The sequence below is a fragment of the Anguilla rostrata genome, chromosome 7 (genome assembly GCF_018555375.3).
Source record: "Anguilla rostrata isolate EN2019 chromosome 7, ASM1855537v3, whole genome shotgun sequence".
NCBI lineage: Eukaryota > Metazoa > Chordata > Actinopteri > Anguilliformes > Anguillidae > Anguilla > Anguilla rostrata.
Genome location: NC_057939.1, coordinates 30,417,274 through 30,439,169, shown reverse-complemented (window position 1 = coordinate 30,439,169; position 21,896 = coordinate 30,417,274). Strand labels below are relative to the sequence as shown.

Sequence of the window (21,896 nt, the reverse complement as noted above, 5' to 3'; positions counted from 1 at the left end):
ATTTTATTTAATTTATTTTGTTGTTGTTGAAAACACAGCATCCCAAGACTGTACATTGTTGTCAGATTCTTTGTAGGACTCTGCTATGCTGTAAATAGTTGTTGATTTTTTAAATGTGTGTTGAACAAATGACTTATTTATAACAACTGTGGAAGTATGCTTCTCCTTCATTCTTTTAATGTTTTTACATTTCTTCTTATTAAAGATTGTACTGATCAAGAATATATTTAAATGTATGTGATTATGGGATGATCACTGAAGAACAGTAGGTATTCTGTGTTATGTCTAAGAATTTGTAACTAAGGAAAGACAGTGGCCTCCTGGTACACTGATGCATACTACCTAGAGAATCTTTGAACCCCATTTGCAGGAGGAAAAATTGTAAACATTTACTTAGTGGAATTTTTTAAGTAACTTCTGTTGGGAAACAGTCTTGTGCAGAAGACCTTTGAGTTGCAAGAGAAGAGAAAGTATACTGACCTAGAAAGAACTGATTTGCTATATCTAGTAAATGTATAGATTATGTTCTATTAAAATAAATGAATGAAAATCAAAGTAATAACAGCAACGGTAATGATATAAACGTAGTTTGTTAGAACATGGTGGTGTGTATATGAGTAAATATTTCATTTGGATTACAGCATGTATTGAATGCATTTAAAGTGCATGTACTTTGGAACTGGAAGATTAAACAATTGTTAATTATGAGAACAAATACTTGTTATTCAAGTCATGCATATACATTCCTCGGTAAGTGTGTGTAGTGAAATATCTGTCATTGATTAAAATTGAAGATTGTATAATAGTTATTGTTCAACTAACTGGTGAGACATAAGTTTGACCTAGGCTGGGATTGGTTATTTTAAAGGGAAGATACATCAGGGTAGGAGGAGATCTGGTTGTATAAAAAGGATGTAAAACATAATGTGAGGAAGCTCTCTGTGTCTTTATGGTACTGGAGACCTCCCGTAGGCCTACGTACATGAAAAGAATTATTGATTGAAGAGAATAAAAAGGTTATTAGAAGAAATCATAATTTCTAGTCTTTATTCTTACATCGCCGACTCACCCACCAAACCTAAGAAGGTTTTCCTCCACAAAATTTGTTGAGCCAGCCAGGAGTCCAACAACCTCGAGGGAGGCACGCAAGGGAACCGACGGAGTGCAGTGTTTATCCTTCTAGTGACCGGTCAACTTTAGTAAAAGGTAAGCAGACGCCTTTTTAATAAAAAGTCTGTGATAAGGAGTTACCCGTAGTCTGTCGGCCCTAACCGTTGCCAGATTCGAGTGACTCCTAGGGGTGAGTTGTTGTACAGTGTGTTTAAAGTTGTGTTGTGAGAATAAAGAGAATAAAGAAAATGAAGAGTGAGTAAAGAGTATAAAGAGTGAGTAAAGAGAATAAAGAGTGTGAGAATAAAAGAAAGTGAATAGAGTTGAATAAAATTAAAAAAGAGTTGATGAAGAATTATTGAGTAAAGAAATAAGAGTGAAAGTTTAAAGAGTTTAAAGACCTGTCTGGGACAGAAGAGGCCTATAGGGAAAGAGTAAATAGAGTTAGGTTTAGCTAGCCAAATACATAACGGACCTTAGTAACAGGATGTGTAGAGAGTAACTGTGTGTGTCTTCCACAGGAAATCCGCTGTGAAAAGGTCAATAATCAGGGGAACCTGTACTCGTGATTGTGTACTGTTACCCTGAATTAAGCGTGATAGGGAAAAGTGGTAGGAAAGGGACAGTTTTAGGGAAAGCTATACAAATGTCTTATTGACAATTACAGTCAGGGGCATATATTGATACCCTGTATTCGTGTTAGGGAAAGAATTTTAAAAGTCTTATTGCAATAAGCTGTGTCATTTTTATTGTGTTTTTTTGTTTTCATATAGTGTGTCTGTCTTTATGTTGTTCTGCTTAGGATAAAATTGCTATGTGTTGTTTGTCAAAGTGTGATGTTTATTGGTTGTCTTAGTCTTATGGGCCCAGAAAAATATTGTTTTATATTTTAGAGACATAAATATATTAATTGCGCAATAAGTATTGTTTTATATTATAGATCTATGATTACAATAACTGTATAATGATGGTGATAGGTGGCTCTTTGGAGCAGTGGAGTTATTTTTATTTTTGGGCTAGCTATAGTATATTTGTTGATTTATTTTCTACTGCTTATAAAAGAAAACTTGTTTTTGCTGATTCATACTTTTGTGGGTTGTGTGTCTAAGAGTGCAAAGTTTGCTATAATTATCCTAGCCCTGTTGTGGCGGAGATAAGGTCTCATAATAACGGAAGGAACATAAACCATCTTTTGGAGTAAAACATACAAGGAGGTGTTTGATAAAGCGGAACACGTGGTGGATGTTGACTGATTGTAAGATTATTAACTAGAAGAAAAAAAAAAAAAAAAAAACACTAAGGATTTGACTGAACCTATGGAAAAAATCTCACTCTCTTGCATCATGACTGAGGAAATAAATAACACACCCAAGCCCTTAACTCCTTTAAAAGCAATCACTGAACACTTCCAAATATCTTATGATGATACTATGAAAAAGTGGCAGAAGTGGACAGCTACCAGTCCCACCCCATGGCCAGAACAGGGCACGTGGAGCCCTGCATATTTGCAAGCTATTGAAACCATATTAGCCAATAAAGAGAGCAAGGCTCGGATTGGACAGAAAGAAAAATTAAAAACCCTTAGAATACACTTGACCCAGTGGAAGAATGAAGCTGCAAATCACAGATCCAAATCAATACGATAAGTAGGAACCCAAGCTGCTCCTCCCCTCCAGACCAAAGATAAAGCAGTGCCAGATGAAGCAATGGTGTCAATAGCTCCAGAATTCACTTCTGTGTGCCCACCATCGTATAGCAGTACTACACTATCTTTATATCCGAGCCAAGCACTTAACCAAATGGTTGTCTCTAGTGCAGCTTCAGAAGATGGACAGTGCCAGTCAGCTTCGAAAACAACCAGTGTACATGGAACTCTTCAAGTCAAGGGTCAAGTTCATCTGGGCAAAAGTAAATATGACAATGCATTCACAATGACTAGTGAGCTCTCACCAGAAAGGCGTGCATTAACATTTATACATGCAGAAACAGGACCTGAAGCTACGGGGTACCGAGATGCATTGAAACGAACCGCTCCACCACACTATAAAAATACAAAAGCACTAGAAGAAGAAGATGTACCAATCTATACCAGCTCCTATGATGATGACGAGCCTCTAATGAAAAACAAGAAAAAAAGAGACAAGATAAGAAGGCACTTAAGAAGTTGCAGAAAGAAAAAAGTGAGGGATGTCAAGAAAGACGCACAGTACAGAAAACATTAAAGGGCACTCTACGCGTCAAAGTGGATGTCCATAATTCAGACATTCTCAGCCACTCTTAAGAAGAATCAAGTAATGAGGACTTCCAGTGGGAGGAAAACAAAATATCTCCCCATCCCCGCTTGTGCACACCAAAATACCAAGCTGCACCGCAAGTAGATCCAGTCATAGTCTTAAGCTCTGAAAGAGTAACAGAAGCTGAGGCCGTCTACCAAAATGCATTACAAGATCTGTATGTACCCCTCGAAGATCTTCAGAGCTTAAAACAACAAAAAGAAAAAGTGGTGAGCATACACGAAGCCCTTGTCGAATCAGTCAAGAAACGCCCCGTAGAAGCCAACGCCAGAGGGGCTCTCAAGACTGATACGATGCATCCATGCACCCTTTACAAGTTGTGGCCCAAACAGGGGGTCGACCATCGCTGACCAGATACATCCCATGGACTGCCATGTACATGGAAAACATTGTTAAGGATCTACCCAGAATCACTGAAGGAGCGGGCCCCTGGATTACAAAGGTGGAGAGCCAAACAACTCATCTTGCCCTATGCTTGGGAGATATTAAACAACTGTTGGCCAGATGCTGTGGGTTGCAAACAAAAAGATGTATTTGAAGAAGCGAAGCTGCCAACTGCGCTTGTCACAAATCACCATGATGGCGACAATTTCAACAGATACAGACCTGCCATCTGGAGAGGCCTCAGAGCCTTGTATCCTCACAAGGCTAATCTAGGACAAGTTGTGAATGCAGAAATAAAAGAAAATGAAGACATCCATGATTTCATCTCCAGAATGCAGGAAACTTGGCTCACTAATATAGGAGAGCCATTTGATTCATCAAAGGGTGCCCAAACTATGTTCTTTCACATGGTGGTCAAAGCTCTACCCCTTGGACAATGTTGTGGCCCTGGATCAAGAGCCCTGGGAGAAACAAAGGACACATATTATTCACCACATGCGCCTATATAAGGAATCACTCAAGACTGCAGAGGGCAAGAATAAGAACCTCAAACAAAAATTACTCATGTAACAAATCTCTGAGAAAGAAGGAAAAACAGAAGCACCTGCTACCCAAGCAGCAGTCATTCAGCCACCTCAACCTCAGCACTTGGCCTCAGTGCAGCCTCTTGAACCTCCAGCTCAAATGATGCAACCAATATCGATGCAGATGCCGATAGCTGCACAGCTGATAATTCCAAAGTGGAGACCACAACAATGGCAGCAACCTCAATAAAATCTCCAAAATCAGCAATGTTTTGCTTGTGGTAAGTTCGGACATTTTGCCCGACACCGCTGGTCAGGAGGACAACGAAACAGAGGCAGAGGAAACAGACTTCAAAACCGAGGACGAGGTGGAGGGTTCATGTCACAGCAAGGCCGCAATGGCCCATCTGTAATGTACTCCAGACAAGGAAGAAACGAAGGGTTTCCAAACCAAATGGTCCAACAAAATCAAAATGAATGGCAGTGGGGTATAGGATTCAGTTCCCAATAGGGTTGCCCCGAGAGCTCTGAGACCCTAGGAACAGGGGAATCCCAAATGGTCTCTATTTCATCACAACATCCTCTAACTGAGCCACAGGTTGACATTAATATTGGAGGGAAAATGTGCAGTTTTCTCATTGACTCTGGTGCTACACACTCTTGCATTAGCTTGGATGGTCGGCACCTGCCGTTGACTGAACAACACATCAAAACAAGGGACTTCTCAGGGGTTACTCAAAATGTTCCATTTACTGCACCACAGACCATGACTATTGGAGACAGTTCAGTTGAAGCAAAACTGCTGTTTAATCCAAAGACACCTGTCAACCTACTAGGAAGAGACTTATTATGCAAACTTAATGCTTCTATTTCCTGCTCCCCCGAGGGTATCATCTGTACATTTCCTGGGTTGCCAGGACAATATGTCGTGGACCTTATTACACCAGAACCAGACTGTCCAGTGCTTTATGGTGCCCAACTACCAAGAGAGAATAATTTGGATACACTTTGGACCCTTTGGTCTTCTACCTGCCCAATGCTGTCACAAAATATTCTTCATTTGCAATATACTGGGCAACAACACCTTACTCTCTATTTTGACCCCAAAGGAAACAATGAAGAATACGCTGAAGATTTTGAAAATGTGAAAGGCATGGAGGGCATAATTCATATCCGAGGCATCTACATTGGAAAAGAGGGAGTAGGAGCCTTGGTAATGTTGAAAAATGACAGCTTTCCATTTACACAGTGGTACATGATAGGAGTCTCTGCAGCCCCTCATGTTACACTTGGTGTTAATCCAGGATTTGAACCCAACGACATTGGGCCGATGATCAAATGAATGTCCCAGCAACCTTACCTTCCAACCAACATCCTTGGACTTCTGAATGGTAACAATCCTGACGAATGGTTCATTTCTACTGATTTGATCACTCCTGTTCGTTTGGAGAAGCACGCCAAACCAGTTGAAGCCCTAATGATGCAAACTGACGAAGAGGAACAGTTCCTTAGTGATGTTACAGATTATCTGTGGGCGAAGGGAGGTTCAGATATTGGACTTATGAAATCTTGTGGTGAAGTTCAAATCCAACTGAAGCCAGAAATGTCCGGACCCAGAGTTAGACAGTATCCGCTCAGTCAAGATGCAGAAGAAGGCATTAGCACGACAATCCAAGATCTCCTCACGGCTGGAGTGATCTATCCTACCAATAGCCCATGTAACACACCCATACTTCCTGTCAAGAAGCCTGGAGGCAAATGGAGAATGGTTCAAGATCTGAGACCTTTAAATGAACAAGTAATTGCGGAAATTCCAATGGTTCCTGATCCATCTACTATATTGACAAACATTCCAAGCTCTACAACTTATTACACTGTCATCGACCTCTGCTCAGCTTCTTTTTCCATACCCCTACATCCAAACTCACAGCATTTGTTTGCTTTTACCTATCGTGATCAACAGTACACCGCCTATCTCAAGGGTATGTCGAATCACCTAGTATCGTCAACAGAATGGTCAGAGCAGATTTATCTGATTTTCATCCTCCTGGAGGAAGTACTCTCATTCAATATGTAGATGATCTTCTTCTGTGTAGTCCAAACAAAGACAGTTGTCTGCAAGACAGTAAAGCTATACTCAAAGCCCTAGCGGAAAAAGGTCATCGTGTATCAAAAACAAAACTCCAATTTTGTCAAGAACAAGTGAAATACTTAGGCCACATGTTAAACAAGGGACAGAAGAGCCTGGCTCAAGACCGAATTGAAGCTGTTACTAATGTGCCAAAACCTCGGACAACCAAAGAAATGCAACGTTTTCTAGGAATGACTGGCTATTGTCATCAATGGATTTGTGACTATGCAGAACTCAGCAGACCTCTCCATGATTTGTGCACCACGGCCACACCTCAAAAGGTTTTACAATGGAACGGCGAAGCAGAAAAAGCATTTCAAGCTCTGAAATTAGCCCTTCAAAATGCACCCTCTCTTGGACTTCCAGATTACACAAAACCTTTCCACTTGTTCAGTTCTGAAAAGGGAGGGTTTGCCACTACAGTACTTACACAGCAAGAATCTGGAAAAAACAAACCTATTGCATATTACAGTACGCGGTTGGATAGTGTAGAAAGAGGCCTGCAGCCCTGTGAACGTGGATTGCTGCAGCAGCATTTGCTATGGAAAAAGCCACACCCATTGTGGCAGGCCATTCAGTTACACTATACGTGTCACATGCAGGAGAAGCACTTCTTAGTCGAGGAAAGTCATCATTGTCTCACCGAAGAGTAACAGGCTATGAAATCCTCCTTTCCCAACCATCCCTTACTATTATACGCTGTAAGACTGTTAATCCTGCCAAACTTATGATTACCCTAGAAGAAGGCACACCCCATCATTGTGAAATTATTATTGAACAAGACTCCAAGACCAGAGAAGACCTCTTCTCTGAGCCTTTACCATCTCCCGATCTAATTCTATTCATAGATGGATCTTCATTTATTGATCAAACAACAGGAAAAAGACGAGCTGGTTATGCTATTGTTTCCCAAATTGACCCATGGACTTTTCAAACCATCATAGAAGCCCCACTCAGTCCAGGAACTAGTGCTCAGCAAGCTGAACTCACAGCCTTAACCAAAGCATGTATTTTAGCCTCGGAAAAATCAGTCAACATCTGTAGTGTTTCTGCATATGTGTGTGGTGTTGTACATAGTTGGGGAGGAGTTTAGGCATGAAGAGGTTTCCTCACTGCATGAGGAACACCTATTCGCAATAAAAATGAAATAACTGCACTGCTGGAGGCCATGAAACTGCCATCTAAATTAGGCATTATTAAATGTGCAGCACATACTCGTTGTAATGACCCTGTGTCTCAAGGTAACAATTATGCAGATAAAGCAGCCAAACTAGCTGCCAGCATGGAGTACTGGCCTATAGCAGTCCAAGCATCTGTAATACAAGCTCAAGAGGTACCTCTACAACAACTGATCGAGGCACAAAATCAAGCCATGGCCTCTGAAAAATCTGATTGGGAATCTAAAGGCTGTGCCTTAGACCAAGCCTCAGGCCTCTGGCGCCAAACAATAACTGGTAAAATTGTGGCTCCTGCCGCACTAATACACCTTATCTGTAGAGCGGCTCATGGAATTTGCCACTCTGCAAGGGGGGAAATGATGAGGACAATTCAAAACCATTGGTTTATTCCTAAATTAACTGAACATGTGACTAACTGGATTTCAAATTGTCAAATCTGTCAAGAAATAAACATTAAAAAGGGAATCCCAACAATTCCAGGCACTATGCCTCCACCGGTGGGTCCATTTACCCATTTGGTAATGGACTATGTTGATATGGTTGACCCAGCAGAAGGAAAGTGTTACTGTTGTTATAGTTGTCATAGACAGATTTTCTAGATGGGTAGAAGCTTTCCCATCTGCCCAAGCAGACTCTAAAACTGTTGCAAAAGCTTAAACAACTGAAATTTTCCCTAGACTTGGTGTCTGCCAAACACTTAGTAGTGACAATGGAACTTACTTTACTGCTGAAGTAATTTCAGACCTATGTAAAATGACAGGGATCCAACATAAATTCTCATGCGCATGGCATCCTCAATCAGCCGGCATAGTAGAACGTTGCAATGGAATTCTAAAAATGAAATTAGCAAAAGCCTGCAGGCAAACAGGATTAAATTGGGTTAAATGTTTACCATTAGCACTCATAGCCATGAGAAATAGTAGAAGGTTTACACACTTAACACCGGATGAAATGATTACTGGTAGAGTAATAACTGTACCTGTAATGAAACCAAGAGAAGTAAGTAAGTTTGGAAGGACTGGAAAGTGAATTAGGAAGGTATTTGAAAGGACTAACAACTATGACAACTAAACAGTAACAGGTTGTGAGATCTATCTATTCACAGGCTAAAGAAGCACAGGGGCCACCAGCAGAAACCCCTGATCTTCCAGTTAATCCAGGTGATTGGATTTACATGAAGAATTTCAAAAGGAAGTGGAAACAGCCAAGACAAGTAGGACCTTACCAGGTGATCCTCGCCACTCCAACAGCAGTTAAGGTAAAGGGGATTGGACCATGGGTACACCTAAACCACTGTCGCAGAGCAAAAGAGTCAGAAGCCAAAAGAACCATAGAAAAAGAATAAAAGAATGCCAGTTTCTCTGGGTACTTTCTATTCTTCTTTTTGTAAACACTCTCCTAATAGCCATAAGCAGCAGCAAAACAGACCCTAGTAAGATTGAAAAGTCATACCATGACCTCACCATAGATAAGGGCACTGTTACATCAATAACCCTGACACCTGGAGAAGTAATACTACTTAAAATGACCTTAGTTGTGAATGACATAGGTGGAGGAAAGGCAGAAGTGACAGTAGGATTAAGAAAGTTGTTGGGAGGCCTAGAGGATGTGAGTAATGACGGAAAGACGAACCGAAAGAACGGGGAAAAACAACAAATTATAGTACCAGGTACAAACAGTGATACTTCTGATTTATACTACTCACAACAATTATATCTGAAAAATCTACAATACATGCATTGACTGACACATGAAGATAGACATCCACACTCACAGACTGTTATGACTGAGTGCTTTTGCGTAATTTTATGTGTTGTTCCCCTCCCTGCCTAAGGGTGGGGCTGGTCACCTTGTTCTGTGTGTTCCTTAGTATATCAAGTTGCAGGTGGTGATTGGTGATTGGACGAGAGACTGATGGTATCTACTCTAAAAAGGCACCTGCTGAGATCAGAAGCAGACCGTCTTTTCCTGATTTCCAACCGGAGTGGGCTGTGCTGTTGTCTACGGATAGCTGACTGTTAATGTACTGATCTCTGTGGTATACAATGTAAACATCTTCTGAAAATAGCAGTCCTGGTAGCTGTAGGGGTGAGAAGCCTGTTTTCTTTTTACATTTTTCTCTTGGTTATGTTAGGGAGGTAGGTAAGATATCTGTATATCATTTATTTCCTTTTGAGAAAGATAGGTAAGATAATTGCTAATATTATGTTTTGTCTATTGTTTTGACCATGCTCTCCCCGACGCTTATTCTACCATGGTTAATAATTAAATCAATTCTACCTCCGGCAAGAAGAAGTATAACTTGCTTATAATGAATACACTTATATCCATGCTTAATGTTTATGTGAGACCAAATGGTCTCAGAGGGGGGAATGTGGAAGTGTGCTTCTCCTTCATTCTTTTAATGTTTTTACATTTCTTCTTATTAAAGATTGTACTGATAAAGAATATATTTAAATGTATGTGATTATGGGATGATCACTGAAGAACAGTAGGTATTCTGTGTTATGTCTAAGAATTTGTAACTAAGGAAAGTGGCCTCCTTGTACACTGATGCATACTACCTAGAGAATCTTTGAACCCCAGTTGCAGGAGGAAAATTTGTAAACATTTACTTAGTGGAATTTTTTAAGTAACTTCTGTTGGGAAATAGTCTTGTGCAGAAGACCTTTGAGTTGCAAGAGAAGAGAAAGTATACTGACCTAGAAAGAACTGATTTGCTATATCTAGTAAATGTATAGATTATGTTCTATTAAAATAAATGAATGAAAATCAATGTAATAACAGCAACGGTAATAATGTAAACATAGTTTGTTAGAACATGGTGGTGTGTATATGAGTAAATATTTCATTTGGATTACAGCATGTATTGAAATCATAATTTCTAGTCTTTATTCTTACATCGCCGACTCACCCACCGAACCTAAGAAGAGGTTTTCCTCCACACAACATTCACATTACGTAGTCATATTTTCAAATCTCCAGTCAGCTTTTAGCATTGGCTTAATGTAGGGCCCTATGGAATCTGTGTTATAGCTATTTTAAATTCTCAATTCCGCGATTCCATCCTTGATTCTGTTATCACAGAAACTATAGGGCCCTACCTTAATGCTGCCATCAGTCTGTCGCTGGCCTGCGCCGGGCCCCCATCAAAAAAGACACTTGGCCACCGGCCCGCACCGGGCCACCAGCCCCTGTCAAAAGATACTTGCCACCGGGCCTAACAACTTTTCTGGGGGAGACCCTGTTTGGTATCGTGATTCGTGACAACACTAGTCTCACGCCTTTTTTAATTGCGGCGCGGAAGCGCTGCAGCTCTACATACACGTCGGGCCATCTAAGTGTTACGACATGCCATCTAAGTGTTACGACGTAGTAAAGGCCTTTACAGCAAGCGGCCAGGACACATCCATGGCGACGCAACTAAGTAATCCGACAGCGCCTCTTAGCACAGAATTGGCCATAAGTCATCAATATTTTGTACAATCATCATGATATTCAGTAGATATGTTGGGTGAAGGTATATGATCATGAGGACAAAATCATTTTAAAATCGCTCCAGAGGGGGCGCAATAGTGCCAATGCTTGGACCCCTCCCAACGCCGTTTGCGGCTTTAATTCATTATGTTTTTGTTTTGCTTCCGCAGTTATGACCAAGCGGAAGTGTTTCCATACTGGTGATTTGCCATGGTTTTCGGAAATAATTAGCTCTCCTGATGAGAGCTTTCGCTTGACTTCATCCATGGTCGATCGCTTTTTTTTGTCTTTTCCACCAAAAACATGCGCAGCAGAGGTAGTGACACAGATTCAACAAAACACGCACCCACGTCACACTGAGGATGTTATAGCTATACATCCTCAGGCCTACAATGTAGCCTAAACATGCAGAGTCATTATGTGTCATGGGTCTGGGGAATAAAAATGTGGGCGACGCGGTAGAATGCAGCATCAAAGAACACACATAACATGATTCATTCGTTTTACCAGTTAACCTAACGGAATGATTTATGAAGCAGTACCATATATTGCTATCAAAAGAACTATAATCAGCACTTTTAGCCAGAGGTGGGGGACTCGAGTCGCATGACTTGACTCGAGTAAGACTCAAGTCGCAAATTTGAGGACTTGCGACTTGCTTGACTAAGGTTGATAAAAGACTCGACTTGACTTTGACTTGGTATTCATGACTTGAGACTTGACTTTGACTTTAGGCAGATGACTCGAAAGAACTTGACAGTTTTTATTAAGCTGAATAGCCTATTTGCATTTTTCTAGATATTGAGCATGAACAGTTACTGTTTGATTGGGTGACTTTTAGTGCAGTGCGCTTAAAAGACAGTGTCTAGCAGGACCTAGAAAACAATGCAAGACAGGATTGAGCTGAAAGCATGTTGAAAGGATTCTCCCATATTTGCGTTGATTTTCTCTCAAGCCTTATACTACCAAACTGTTTCTGTTTCAGACAAGACAGGTTATGAATTGACAGCTTTTCAAGACAGAGCTTCATCATTCTGTTTGCCGTCCCTCACTAGTTCAAAGTAACTCAACCACAGCAGCATGGTCTCTCCCTCTCTCTAATCAACTGTGTGACAAATGCAATCCTGCGAGATCAGGCAAACAAGATGGTATTTTTCCTTGATGAGGATTCAAATTTTAGTCTTCTAAATTAATGGATGTACTAGTCTACACAATCCACAGCAGAAAATAGTAATCATCCGATAGAATACTATGTTTCGTTTTCGCACAATTTGAACAATTGCCTATACAGTAGGTACTCGTGTGTGCAGCATAATAAATACAAAGTGGGAAACTGTTGCGGGTATAATAATCTATTTCGGCATTCAAAGGGTCTTAGATAAAGATTTAAAAACTGCCATGATCATCCAGACATGCTACTCACCCTCCACACCATAAATATCAGTCATTTCAACTCTCTATTTTAACATCACTCACTATCCTCTATGTTGAAAACTGTAAATGGAAGGCCTAATTAAAGGAAAAATGACAAAATGCTTAGAGATGAAATAGCATACCAATATTATATGCTATCATATATGTCTGTTTTAATGTAATAAGTGATTTTAAAATGTCAGTAGTGTAACCTAATGTTACCAGAGCAGCCTATATTTTTAGGAAGGAGGTTGAAAAGAAAAACATACCTGCAGCTCACAAAGGTAGCAATAATTAGTGATTGGTGGACACACACTATATTACAGTCATATTCCCATTAAGTTAGTGATGACCAACAGAAACAGAAATTTCTCAAGTATCAACAACTACCAGACATTTACAGTATCTATACCAATTGGTCCCATCATTACGTTTTGTCTGAGAAAACAATCTATTTCATTTTATCAACAAAACTATTTTGTTAAATATTTTTTTGACCAAACTAATATAAAAGCAGTACTGATAATTCTTTTAACAACATGTATTTTGCAGTCAATATTAAGAGTATTTATAAGTATTGGTATCGATAAGCAGTATCAATAGTGGTATTGGTATTGATACAATCCTAACCATACCCATCCCTAGTTGTAGAGACTAACTAACTAACTAACAGGTGCAATTTTCTCATGACATGGCTTGCCATTGTACCCCTTTCTCTCTGGTTTTAAGTGCTTCTTTCATGGTGACTTGACTTGTGACTTGCTTGACGTTTAGCAGTGACTCGACTTGACTTGCTTGAGTCTAAACATAGTGACTTGGGACTTGCTTGAGACTTTAAGGTTAAGACTAGAGACTTGCTTGTGACTTGCACGTGTGACTTACTCCCACCTCTGCTTCTAGCCATGACAAATTTGTTTGAGTTACTTTTCTTTTGGGGCGGCTATTTTTTAAGTCCTGCTGTTGGACTTAGTTGGTCTTCCCTTCACTCATCAAAATAGGGACGGTACTACACAATGCAATGATTGTAAAGAATCACAATGCTGTCCATTACCCGCAGCCCAACCTGTGGATAGGGTTCCAGGCGTTTCTCATCAACAGGCTCTTTCACACGTCTACAGTGAGACGCATGTATCCAGGTGTCCCTTTCAGCTACTCGGACTGCAGTGTTGGTGACCAGCGGAAGCTGGAATGGACCTCTCCACCTCAGGGTAGACCAGTTCTTCCTCCTCAGGTCACCACCACCCAATCACCTGGCTGTAGCTTATGTAGCGGTCCTGTTGCTGAGGATGGGAAAGCTGCTTTCACCTGTGCATGTACAGTTCTGAGAGCAGAGGATAATGCCTTACAATGTGACACCATTCCTTCATCTATTCCATGTAAGATGAGATGTTGCGAGGACGCCAGAGCATGTGGTACTGCCATAGGGCGTCCCATTAAAACCACATAGGGGGAGATACCTAACACCCCCTTCCTGCCTCTCATGCTTAATAGCACAAAAGAGAGAGCAGCTACCCAATTTAATTTAGTCTGAGCCATAGCCTTTGTTAGTTTGGCCTTCATTGTCCCATTGGCTCTCTTCACTGTGCCACCACTCGCTGGGTGGTAGGCACAGTATGTTCTCAAATCTATGTGTAACATTTCACTCAGTGATGGGACCACCTAGTTTACAAAGTGAGCGCCATTGTCCGACGTCACCTTTGCTGGTATGCCCTACCTGGGCACAATTTCCTTCATTAAAGCCTTTGCCACCGATGCACTAGATGCTGCACAGCAGAGGAAAGCTCCAACCCATTTTGAAAAAATATCAATAAACACAAGGCAATATTTACTGTATATCCACAGCATAGTGTAAGCTCAATAAAATCCATCATTAAATGCGTAAATGGGCCAGACGGAGGAGGATGGGTCACTGGACTTATACCTATTCCTCTGGCAACATTACTCTGCAAACAAATTACACATCGCTCACAAAAATCGGATGCAATCATAGCGAAACCTGGAGAAAGCCAATTTGACTCCACCAGTCTAATCATTTCTGTCTTTGAGACATGAGTCACACCATGAACCAATTTTGCCATGAAAGGGAGACAGGCATGTAGTAATATTGATTTCTCTTGGGGGCCTCCCCAGAGTCCATCTGCACTCTGTGAGCCACTCTTTTGTTTCCACATTTTTTTGTGGGCTGGCTGACTGCTGCAATGAAGAAAGAAAACTTACATCAAACACATCAAAACTACACTTTCTACAACCATCTGTAACACGAGGGCAGAAGGACAACTTGCAGCTGATTTTGCAGTTGATTTTGCAGCTGCATCGGCTGTGGCATTTCTTTTCGAAACTGCATTATCTTTTCTGGTGTGGGCTTGACATTTACTGACGGCTAGTGCAGTAGGTTTAAGAATTGCTTCCAACACATTTTTCACTAGCAAGTGGTGGACTATTGGTTTCCCACTTGATGTGAGAAAATCTCTTTCTTTCCAAAATCATGTACTACCCCAAATGTATAGCGCAAATCAGTGTATACTGTGAGAGTCTTGCCTGCTACCAAATGACAGGCTCTCGCGAGTGCAAATAATTCAGCTGCCTGGCTGTAATGGCCTGGCAGTCTTGCACTTTCTACTACTCTTTCCCTAGTACATACTGCATATGCAGCAAATGGTCCTCCTGTATCTGGATGCCTCATGGCCGATCCATCTACAAACCACTCTTCATCAGAATTAGGGAGTGGCGTGTCTCCATCATCTTCCATAGGAAGCAAAGTGACAGGGTTAAGCATAGCACATCGCTTCAAAGTAAGATGAGGCAAGGAAAGCAAAACGCTAGTGGCATGTGTCATGCGAGCTGGTGTGAGGTGCACTGTTCTGGCTTGAGTCAATATTGTTGCTACTGCGTGACTCACATACACTGTAATGGCAGAGAATAGAACTGCCAATTTACAGGCAGTTACAGCTCTAAGGCAAGCTGGATGTCCTCTAGATACAGCATCAAGTCTCTTTGAATAATACCCAATTGGTCTTTGTCGATTTCCATGCGCCTGGGTCAGTACAGAAGTCATATAGCTATTTCGCTCGTCAACATACAAATTAACTGGTTTGTGATAATCTGGAATTCCTAGAGTGTGGGCCACAGCCAGTGTTAATTTGTGAAAACACTTTGTCAAGCTCATCAGTCCATTTTATCTTATCCCTCATTTTCATAGGGGTGCCATGTATGGCATCTTGCAGCGGCATAGTTACTGCAGAGAAGTCTAAAACCCAATGACATCATTTGCTGTTTTGTTTCAGGTATAGGAGCACTCAGAATTGCTTTAATTCGGTCGTCTGCCAATTTCCGACCATTTTTGTTTAGATAGACCTTTTTTTTTTTAAAGACCATTTTTGTGTCCGAAATAAATCACTTCTTTTTGCAAAACTGCAAACTTTAAACATACTTTCTGATCAGTTTCAGCTACAGTAAGTAATTTAATGATTGTAATGAATCAGCTCTACATGCTGCTTCATTAGGGAAACACAACAGTAAATCATCGACACACTGCACAAGAGTACTTCCTTGTTTTGGCTCAAAACCTGCTAATGCTTCTTTTAGGGCCACGGAGAACATTGCTGGAGATTCTACATAACCCTGAGGCATTCTAGTCCATGTCCACCTCCTTCCCTTGTAGGCAAATGCAAACCAATGCTGTGACTCCTTTTCTACAGATATGCTGAAAAATGCATTTGCCAATTCAATTACAGTAAAATATGTGGACGTAGGTGGGCATGACATCAGAATAGTAACTGGGTTTGGAACAACAGGCACTCTTGGCAATACAGCAGCATTTACTGCTCTTAGATCCTGTACAAACCTCCAAGAGCCATCTGCTTTTCTTACCGGCAGAATCTGTGTATTACATGGAGATGTTTGACATGGTACAATTATACCATTTGCCACCAGAGCATCATGTGTTGCCTCAATTCCCTTCACTGCATCAGCACTGAGATGGTTTTGAGGGTTGCATGGCATATGTGAACCCTTTGGCACTCCCACTAGAGGCTAGGGGTGTGCAGAGACGTTATAATCTGTATCTGTATCTGTATCTGTTCAACCAACAAAATTATCTGTATCTGTATTCGGAAAGACGGGAAGTGGGCGTGGTTTATTCCGGAAGTCACGTTAAATCAGACAAATGTTGTATTTTTTAACCTAATATGCAGTGGCAATGCAATGCCATATAATTAATTATGAAATATGTTTCCACATCCTCATACTGTACTTTTCATCTCTCTCTCTCTCTTTGTTTTTTTAACTAAACTAAGTTTTATGAACTGTCTGAACCCCAGCACCCCCCCCCCTTTAACTGGGGTATGTTGAACAATCAGAAACAGAAAAAAATGTTCTATAAATCGAAAGATTCTGTTTTGCATTGGAAATAGAAACTATTTACAGTAAAGATATATAGAAACATAATCTTACATTTCAATGATGCTGCGTTCGCGTTTCTTGATGTGTTAACGTTACTGCAGTTCGCTAGGGAAACGTGAATTAGGCTACATACAGTAATTACATAACAGTAATAGCCTACATGAACTTTTTTTGCCTGTTTTATTTTTATTTATTTATTTATTTATTTTCCCCTACTATACTAAGTTTGGATAGACTACAAACCATCTGATGTGCTCATATTTTCCCTTGGTGGCAACTGTTACCATGAATTAATTTCGTGTTCATTATAGCCAAGACCTATGACTGATACATACAGCAGGTTACATCTTAAATGGATGAATATTGACTTAAATACAAGGTAAAACGTCTGTATATTTTGACTGGGTTTTTATAATGGAGGAAATTAACACATACAGCTAAAAACTGCAGGTTCTAAGCTTGATTTTGATGTATAGGTTGCGGGGGTTTGAAAGAAATCCAGCTGCCACACCAGGCTTGTGTCTCGCTAGCTCCCGCACCTCCTCCTCGATGCGAGCGTTTCCCTGAGAGATAGCCGGGAACGGTCAGCTCTCAGCCCACTGCCTACTGTGCGCTGACTCGGTGGGGGCGACTACAGAATATAGCGATTACTTTTCAATAATGTGCAGTAAATTAAATGACTAGTTAGTGAAATCAAAGTCCTGTTGCAAACAGAATAGGCATTTTTTATCTAATGGCCATCCACAATGATATGAATCGATTTGAAGAAACATAATGGCTTACGCATAGAACTTATTTATTAAACGTTTTGCAACGCAGTGACTCAAAGTTTGTTGGTGTGTGTAACTGGTGCCACCTCTCTCTCTCTCTGTCTCTCTCTCTCTCTGCCCGTGTAACGTTAGATAGAGGCTATGAGAACTCGTCATGGAGCTGACTTTTTTTTTCAGAATCCGAATAATAACGAGAAACTTCGGGTCGAAGAAATATCTGTTTCCATCGCATTATTCGTGCTTTCCTGAATACGGTATTCAGATTCGGATACATCCCTACTAGAGGCATGGCTGATTGTAACAAGCCCACATCAAATTTACTTTTTGCCCAAACACAATCCGGTACTGTTTTCAAATATTCAGGAATGTCTAATTCTGGGGCTTTGCTTTTAGGAGTTTTTAGAGTGGATTCCTCTCTACTGGCATACGTTGATTGACTGTATAATTTTAAGTTTGCATACTTTCAGACCAGAATACATTATTCTGTACTTCTACCCAGTCTCTAGCCTTTGCTTTAGCTTCTACCCAGGGTCCCATTATCTTCCAATTTCTATCTGCTGACCCCAGCGAGATATGAGATGTGCCATCTGACACACTCAGCTTCCATAATGAGAGCTGTGCCTCACTGAGTAGTACTGCAGGGGACATGCCACTACTTCTCATAGTGGGGCACCAAACTGTAGAAGATATACATCAATATCCTCACAGGTGGTGCCAGCATGTAATAATCAGTCTCATAATTTTAAATATACAAACTATAAACTGGCCATTCAAATTAATAACTAAATAAATTATTAATAAAATGGCATATTAATAGTGTATCTTAACCAAATCACAATACCATATTCAGCTAATACTAAATTGATATAAATGATTTAGCTAAGATGTGAAGGTATTTTAAGTTCTTTTGATTAACAGCGGCTGACTCAATTCAACACAAGAGTAATATTAATACAGACAACCGTGTAAATATAATAAAGTTTATTAAACACAAAGTACCGAAAAGGGCAAAGCACAATTCACTACAATGATGTAACAAACTATGTGAGTGCCCGTGTTGTGAGCGTGCATGTGTGTGTATGCTCTCCTGCGTGGGGGTTGTGTATGCTTTCCTGCGTGGGGGTTGTGTACCGCGGACATGTGTTCAAGGAGAACAAAGGAACAAAATACACTTTGTTGTACGTCGCTCTGGATAAGAGCGTCTGCCAAATGCCTGTAATGTAATGTAATGTAAAATTAGTGTGTGAACGGAGGGGTTTTTGAAGCCAGACAAAGCTAGTAAAAACAATGGTGCATGAAGCGTACTTGTTGTAGTCTGTATTAGTATCTGTTTGCTGTTAGTGTTTATTTTATGTTCCTGTAAGTTTATTATTTTTCACATCCTCCGTCCCAGTATTTTCATTCTCCCAGTCACTTGTCTCCCCAGTGCAGTCTCTGTGTCCGTGTTCCCTGAGCTGCTTCACTCCCCTGTATTTGCGTGATTTCACTATTCGGGTGGTTCCGGGTTTTCGTGGTTTCCCCCCTTCTTTCCAGTCTCGTTTTACTTACTTCCTGCTTATATCTAGTGTTACTAATTTCTACTAATCCTTACTATTTTATAGATTGTAAAGTACTAACCTCATTAATATACTAACATGTTAATATTACTAATAGATTAACAAACACTAGTTTTGGGTTTTTGATAGTTTAAATCACTATACTAATACATTAACCATTCTCCCCTTTTCCATGCTGCGCTGTAGCTCCGCCTCTTTTCTTTCTAGTCTGCCCTAACGCTGAGTTCTGCAATTGCTTGCACCTGTCTCTTGCTTTAACTGCACCTCTCTGCACGTGTTTTACCTGCTAAACCCAGGCCGTCTGTTATCATTGTTGTCTATGTGATTCCAGTCCGTGTTTTGTCAGTCCCCTGTCATTTAATTAGTTATCCTAATGTTCTTCACCTGGATGTTGTTTGTTACTCCGCCCTCACTCACATAACCATTTTTTTTATTTTTACCCTCCCCAGTGTATAAATGTCAGTCTTTTCCACCAGCTCCCTGTCAGAACGTTGATCGTATTCACTGTGCCGATGTTTTGTAAGCCTTTGTTTATCGAGATTCCTGAGACGCCTTTTCCGTACGACTTCGAGTTTGCCTGCTTCTTTTGTTTGATTGCTTTCTGGTTTGACCTTCGCTTTGTTTTGACTTCTCTTTTGCCTGTTCCTTTGTACCTTCGCCTATCTGATCTCCTGTTTTTTGATTTTTTGCCCATTTACCACTATTCTTTTGGAAACTCGATTTTGTACCGTCCTATCTCTGATTACCTGGCTTTGAACTTTGGACTGCAGGCCTTGCAAACTCTTCCTGGCATGTGGACTCATGCGAGAGGGAGACGGGAGAAGGGTGGCGAGTCTGGGGAAAGGAAAATGGAACAGAGAGAGCGAAACGACGGCAACCTTTGTTTTATTGTTTTATTGCGCGTTTCAAATTTACAGTGAGCTAATACTGTAACAGGAAAGCTGTGGTAGGGGGCGTGGTTAAATGAGTCACTCTGAGGTAGACATTTGGGCTTTGTAGTTTAGTGTCTTTTTTAGGCCATGGTACATACAGTACTGCTGCTGCAGCTGTACACAAAAATAACTGATTATCACACTCATCTGCAGGGCTGGGAAACCACAATGACCCATATGTGGGTTCCTGCCCTTCACTGGAAAACAGGGAGGTGACATGTAATGTCAAGGGCTGATGCACACTATCTTTGGTCTTGCATGTCAGTAGTTATTTCCTTTCTTTTGTTCCTCAGCAGTTGCAAGAGGTTCTTGACACAGAGAAACCATGCTACTGCTCTTTGGAGCTTAATCCATGTTGAGAAATAGATCCACAGGATGGTGCGGCCACTCTACCTCTGTGCCAAGAAGGAACTGAGGGCCATTCTTCCAAACATCGCACTTCAGGAATGCTTCAGCAGCCATACCACAGGAGTTATATTTGGCTGGATTAGCTTTGGTATTAATATATCTCCATTGATTGACTTCTGTTGATTCTCTGATGGCTCCAACGTGGTTCACAACAAATGTCTGGAATCTCTTCGTGTCATTTTTGATGTATTTTAGGACAGAAGTACTTTCTGTCCAAAACACTGATTTCATTAGTGGAATCTGTATTTCTGTCTTCAACATTCTGTCAATCTTAACTGCTAACACAGCTGAGGTCAATTCCAGTCTCGGGATGGTCATCTGCTTCAATGGTGCCACTCTGGCTTTCCCATTCACAAAGGCTGTGTGAACCATGTCTTTAGTGTTAGTCGTTCGCAGGTAGGTTACACTACCATAGCCTGTTTCACTGGCATCACAGAAATGGTGAAGTTGAGCAGATGCAATATCTCCAAAGTCTTTAGGTTTGATGTATCTGTTAATTCTGTATGTCTCCATTTGCTGCAGTCCAGTAAGCCATTTCTGCCACATATTATGGTAAACATCTGGAATAATGTCATCCCATCCAAAGCTCAGTTTGCAAAGTTCTTGCAGGATATACCTTGAAGTGAATGTGAATGGAGCAAGAAACCCCAAGGGAACATACACAGATGATACAGTGGAAAAGATTCCCCTTCTCGTGGAAGTCTGAGATTTCAAGGTCACATGGAATCTGAAGGCGTCTTCCATAATGCTCCATTCCACTCCAAGGGCTCTTTCAACAGGTAAGCGCTCTTTGTCTAAGTCAAGGTCCATTACTTCCTTGGCACGTTCATTCTCTGGTATAGAGGTCAACACGGCTCGGTTGTTACTGACCCACTTAGTTAGTCGGAAGCCTCCTTGTGCACAGAGAGATGCTAATTTTTCACACAGATCTATAGCTTGAGCTTCAGTCAGCACAGACTTTAAGCAATCATCCACATAAAAATTGTTCATGACAGTGTCCACAGCTTCCTCAGAGTACTGCTCCTTATTGTCCTCTGCAGTTTTCCTCAGAGCAAAGCTAGCACAACTTGCTGAAGATATAGCACCAAACAAATGCACTGTCATTCGATTCGCTGTTAAGTTCTTTGTGATATCACCATCAGGCCACCACAGGAATCGTAGGAAGTTTGAGTCATTTGGTGTTACTCTGACTTGGTGGTACATTCCCTCTATGTCTGCCATTACTGCGACCGGTTCCTGACGAATACGAATGAGGACTCCCAGCAACGCATTTGTCAGGTTTGGTCCTTGGATCAGTTCTTCATTCAGTGAGGTACCG

The 21,896-nt window shown here is 40.9% G+C and overlaps 3 long non-coding RNA genes across 3 annotated transcripts in view; 1 reads left to right on the top strand and 2 right to left on the bottom strand.

Annotated features, from left to right (window-relative positions):
- Positions 1 to 21,896, bottom strand: part of LOC135259558 (uncharacterized) — a 355,375-nt gene that overhangs the window by 54,873 nt on the left and 278,606 nt on the right. The gene's annotated exons all lie outside the window — the stretch shown is intronic.
- Positions 1 to 21,896, bottom strand: part of LOC135259553 (uncharacterized) — a 33,076-nt gene that overhangs the window by 6,187 nt on the left and 4,993 nt on the right. The window lies entirely within an intron of this gene.
- LOC135259555 (uncharacterized) lies at positions 837 to 10,481 on the top strand. The gene is made up of 2 exons (XR_010331318.1): positions 837 to 1,206; positions 8,727 to 10,481. It is a non-coding gene; the product is annotated as an uncharacterized LOC135259555 (long non-coding RNA).